Source organism: Cheilinus undulatus, linkage group 7 (genome assembly GCF_018320785.1).
Source record: "Cheilinus undulatus linkage group 7, ASM1832078v1, whole genome shotgun sequence".
Lineage (NCBI taxonomy): Eukaryota > Metazoa > Chordata > Actinopteri > Labriformes > Labridae > Cheilinus > Cheilinus undulatus.
The window spans coordinates 41,133,611-41,139,755 of record NC_054871.1 but is presented as its reverse complement, the minus strand read 5'-3'; positions in this window follow the sequence as shown (position 1 = coordinate 41,139,755).

Genomic DNA, 6,145 nt, shown 5'->3' with positions numbered 1-6,145 from the left:
AGCAAATCACAACCATCCGCTGCTTTTTGCGTAAGAGGAAAACGAAGGGGGGCTACAGGCTAACACGCTAATGAAAGTGCATATAGGAGATGAGATGGGCCAAATGAAACGTCCAACAGTTGCTACATACGTTAATTTCTCCGCTGCCATGGCAACCAATGTCTTCTACATTCCCCTCCTCTAAAATGGCGACAAATAAACCTAAAATGTGCTTTCGGGTAGATTAAAAGGATAAAACTATGCCAAAACTAACAGAATTCCTCTATCTAAGGGTAAATAATGATGTTTAGTGTATTCCTTGATATGTGAAAGCGATATTTTTCCACTAAAAGATTACTTTTGACTGATTAGCTTAACTGAAACTCTGCCATATAGCACTGAAACCTTTCAAGTTGGTTCATTAATGCTACTGAATACATAGTCAGTATTAGGATTGGCATGTTAAAATAAAATCAATGTAGTAAAAACACTGGCCTTTCTACAAGAAAAGGTGCCATTGATTTTACTTTTTATAGTCTGTTCACTTCACTGGTTAGCTAATTGTCAGTAAGCATTCTTTTTACTGCTATAAAGTAACATATTACTCTTTTTTTGAAAGAAAATGTATGTAAAGAGTCAGAATCCCATCCAAAATAGGGCCAAAATATTTGAAGTTGCCTTAAATATATTATTAGTAATTTTAAACACTACTAAGGATGCATGGTCAACAGGCTAGCCCACTTTGGTTAGGCTGTCAGTTAGCATAATTTTGCTGCTAGAAGAGTAGCATTTTCACTCTTGTTTCTGAAAGAAAATCCACATAAATAGGCCAAATCACACCAAGATAGGGCCAAAATATTAAAGATAGCCTTAAAAACATATTTTAAACACTACTAAGCATGCATGGTCATAATCAGGCTTCCCCACTTTGTTTAGGGTAATTGCCAGTTAGCTTTCTTTTCCACTACTGAAGTCACTATTTCAATCTCCTTTTTTCCAAAGGAAATGTTTTTAAATAGGCCAAACCATAGCCAAAATAGAACTAAAATATCAAAATAGCTTTGAAAAACACATTTTAAACACTACTAAGGATGCATGGTCACAATCAGGTTAGCCTACTTTGGTTAGGCTAATTGTCAATAAGCATTTTTTTTTCCTGAAATAAAAGCAGTCTTGGCACTCTTGTTTTTGAAAGAAAATGTTCACATAAAGAGGCCAGATCATTTCCAAATTAGAGCCATAGGGCCTTTATTAAAAATAGCCTGAAAGAAACATTTTTATAACATGAAGGATGCACTGTCAAATTCAGGCTATCCCACTTCAGTTAGGTTAATAGCCAGTTAGCATTTTATTTCTGCCATAGAAGTAGCTTTAGCACTCTTGTTTTGAAAAAAAAAAAGTATAAAAAGAGGCTCGATCCCAGCCAAAACACTCATTTTTAAAATAAAATGTTCATAAATAGGCCAAATCATGGCCGAAACAGGGCCAAAGTATTAAAAATAGCCTAAAACATGTTTTAAACACTACTAAGGATGCACGGTCATAATCAGACTGGCCCACTTCAATTACACTCATTTCCAATTAGCATTCTTTTTCTGCTTTAAAAGTAGTTTCAGCGTTCAAGTTTTGGAAAGAAAATGTTCACATAAAGACCAAATTATAGATGAAAAAGGGCCCAAATGTGTTTTACTCCATATCTACATATGTATTTCTTCCCTGTCATGGCAACCAATAGGCATACCTAAAATGTGCTATAGGCTAAGTCATATTGAAGAGCTTAAACCAAATCAACAACAGTTCATTATTTAAGTGTTTGTATTGCTGTTTAGTATACTATAATATGTTAATAAGCTATTTCTCTACTAAATATACTTAAGCAGACTTTACTAAGACTGAATATGTGCACTGTAGGATAGGCTTATGTAATAAGTTGATTAGCCTTTCAAATACTGAATTTGGAAACTGTCCAGCATGGGGAGGTTTGGGGGTTCAGTCATTTCGAGGCCCCAGGTAAAGACCCATAAGAACATTTACCACCATGGTATGTAGTCTACCATTTGGCTTAGAACTATCATCGTGAAATAAAATGTTGAATCTTTTTTTTCCATTTACAAAGCCAGATATTACACATTTACAGGATATAGCAATGCAAATCTGAGAGTAGGGCTTGTTCACCACTTTTTGAGTAACATGACTGAAAGTCTTCACATTTCAGGGCTAGGTGTAGTTTTTAAACAAGTGCAATATATGCTCACTAAAGGTGTTATCAGGTTCACAAATGAAAAAACAATGAACTCTACCTTAACAGTTTTGATTTATCAAAACTTACCATATATAGCAGGTAAATTCATTGTTACATCCTCAAGTAGCCTATACTGTAAAGCATGACCTATTAATAGACTGATATTTATAAAAACACAAGCTAACTGACCAAATATTGCAGCATGGTCAGAGGCAGGGAGTTGAAATGGAAGTCAGCTTCCTCTCAGATGCAGAGTTACAGAATCGTCAAAGACAATGATTTTATGTCTAACATGTTATCCAGGTTGAGTTGAGAAACACATTGGACTTAGTGCAGTCTGGTGTTCTAGCTCAGTGTCACTTGGTCATGAGTCACAAAATGATGACACTGAGTGCTGAGAAGTCAGAAGATGACTCCACCATTGCACACGGATGAGGTACTCCACTGCAGGTCATGTTTATTGATGAACATTTCACCTTGTGAAAGATTTAAAACTCCACCAAGGATTGAACTGGAGTGGATAAGATTCTGAATAAAACACAAGATACTTGTGCCCTATAAAGAGGATCGGTGCTCAGTGAAGAAATCCCTAATCCATTACTATTTGCCTCCACAAGTCAACTGTGCAGACTGATCGGTAGTAAGAAACCCGCAATTCACCTGGGCTATCAAGTGGGAGCCCTCCTTTGTCAGTGTTTCGTCCAGTTTGTCCCCCGACACCTCCAGAGGGCTGAACAGTGATCTCCAGCATCCCAGAGCCACCCCCTCCATGCCGACTCTCACCACCATCCATGCCAACATGGAGACATAATCTTACCTATCTTGCCACATGGCCCACACAGCCTCAGCAGCATGCCACCTTCAACAGACCCTGGCTCCATACATGCAAGCTCCAGGTAGTGACAATGCCAATACTACCTTCCTTAACACCACTCATGATTATAGAGCAACAATTACATTACAAACATTACACAGAACTAAGAGTAAAAAAAGGGGAAAATGAGATAGATTAGAGAGAGTGAGTGAGAGAGAGAGAGCAAGCTTTGCAATAGGGTGGGTGAGGCAGAGCTAAGGGTGTGGCACCCTGTTGTGGGCTAACACACACCCAGGCCTGGTGTGGCGTTGCGCTCTACCCCCCCACTCCCTCATTTTCATGAGGGAAGAGAGAGAAGAGAGCAGGTTTAGTGAAACTAACCGATGGAGAAGTTAAGGACTGTCATTAACCTTCATTTTCAACCCAGCTGGCATTACTCCTCCTAATCCAGATCCACTGACTGGCCTGAGTTGCGTCGTCTGACATCTTAACTACCTTTCGCAAATTCTTCCCTGCACTCCCAGCTGTCTAAATAATGAAACAGCTGATCTTGCTGCAAACCCTCTACATCCCGTTTCTACTGGACAAGTCCTAACTTTCCATCCTTGCTGTTCAGCTTCTGCTCCTAAATCTGCGTATCTCAGTTTCTTCCTTTCATAGGCTTCCTCCACAGAATCCTCCCACGGAACCGTCAGCTCTATAAAATAAACTACACGCTGACTGGGAGACCACAGCACTATGTCAGGCCTAAGATTGGTGCAAACTATCTCCTGTGGCACAAGTTTCCCCCCTACATATGGCCAACTCATCTAACCATGCTAAGGGAATTTTCTTGACAAATAACTAATTATAAGGTAGGATAATTGTACTCAAGGTATAAATGGTAAAATAGCAGTGGATTTTAGTCAGTTTTATGGCCTTTTAACGGTTTTAATCTTCTTATACACCCTATATAGTGGTTTATATCTGTTCATATTTTTACTGTAAGCCTTATTTCTGCTTAAATAATTAAGGTGTTTCATATTTGTGATTTTTTTTGTTTTCTGCTGAAATTATAAAGAAAAATAAATGTTATAGATAGTGAAATAGATGTGATTTTAGTCAGTTTTACAACAGTATAACAGTTTTATCAAACTTAGATGGCTGTGAGACTCATTACCTCTAAAATTCACTTAGTTCATCAATATTTGTGATGACTATATGTGTCATATTCAAATTATAAGATAAAACAGGTGTTATGACCATTACTCATACAGCATTCTGAAGCAAACAGGTCTTAAGACAACCTCAGCATTTCTTGTTAAATTTATTGTAAGAGAGGATTAAAAAATCCTTCAAAGTTCGCAAGTGCCAATATATACTCAGTTTATCAAGTACACCTTGCTAGTACTGGGTTGGACCCTTTTTGCCTTCAGAACTTCCTTAATTCTTCATGGCATAATTTCGCCAAGGTGTTGGAAACATTCCTTAGAGATTTTGGTCCATATTGACATGATGGCATCTCACTGTTGCTGCAGATTTGTCAGCTGCTCCATGATGCGATTCCCTCCTTCCACCACAACCCAAAGGTGCTTTATTGAATTGAGATCTAACAACTGTGGAGGCCATCGGAGTACAATGAACTCAATGTTATGTTCAAGAAACCAGTTTGGGCCCAAAGTGTGCCAAGAAAATATCAACCACACCTTTATGCTGACACCATCAGCCAGAACTGTTGATACAAAGCAGGATGGATCCACGCTTTCATGTCGTATACCAAATTCTGACCCAATTATCTGGATGTCGCAGCCGAGAGATTCATGAGACTAGGCAATGTTTTTCCAATCTTCCATTGTTGAATTTTGGTGAGCCTGTGTGAATTATAGCCTCAGTTTCCTGTTCTTAGCTAACAGGAGTGGCATCCGATATGGTTGTGCAACGTGTTGTGTGTTCTGAGATGGCATTCTGCATACCTTGGTTGCAAAGAGTGGTTTGAGTTAGTTATCTTGCTATCATCTCAAACCAGTCTGCCCATTCTCCTCTGACCTCTGACATCAACAAGTTATTGCTGCTACTCAACTGCTGCTCACTGGATACCTTTAGGATCATTCTCTGTAAACCTTAGAGATGGTTGTGCATGAAAATCCCAGTAGATCAGCAGTTTCTGAAATACTCTGGATCCAACAACCATGCCACATTCAAAGTCACTTAAACCCCCTTTCTTCCCCATTCTGATGCTTGGTTTAAACTTCAGCAAGTCCTCTTAGCTACATCTAAATGCCTAAATGCATTGAGTTGCCATGGATTGGCTGATTAGCTATTTGTATTGACACGCAATTGAACATGTGTACCTAATATAGTGGCTGGTGAGTGTATTTCCTCATAATTGTGTTCAGCAGTCACTTAAAATAGCCTTTATCATGTAGAAGATTATAGATATGCTACAGTACATAACATAATGTATACAGTATAAATATAACATGTGCCTGGGAGTCTTCATGGCTCATAAGAAGAGTGTTGTGTTTATGTAAGCAGCAGATAAAACAGCAATGGTATCTGCTATCTTAAAAGTACCGGCTGTCACTATAAGCACTGATGCATGTTCTGAGACAGAAACATTGTGTTCAAAGCATTGTCATAGCCCTTTCACAGTAACAAAAGACAGACATCAGTGAAATATGCCCAAAATGAGACGAATAAATTGAGTAGGAAGGATACAAGCCAGATTTTCTTCAATTACATAAAAAGCTTCTGAGCTAAATTCCTCTTTTATCCTGAGATAGGATGCTTTTCAAAGTGGAGTAAACCATATTGTTTCTTTCATGTGACTTATCAGTAGTTCAGGTCATTCCTGAGTGCACCAGCCAGTGCTGTGAGCTTTTCTGTTTTCACACCATTTTAAGTAAACAATGTAATACACTCCTTTGTGAGGCCATTGATTCAGCAGTGATAGCATAGCAGCCCACTGTTTACATAGATCAAGGGTTTGCCAAGATTACCAGGAGGTGCAGCATTCTGACACAGGTTGTGGATGGGATCTGGAATGTGGTCAGCGAGCTGGACTTGAGCTCATCAACAATAGTGTGTCTATGCGGCTGGTCGGAGGGACACCGGCCTCCTGGACTGGCTCT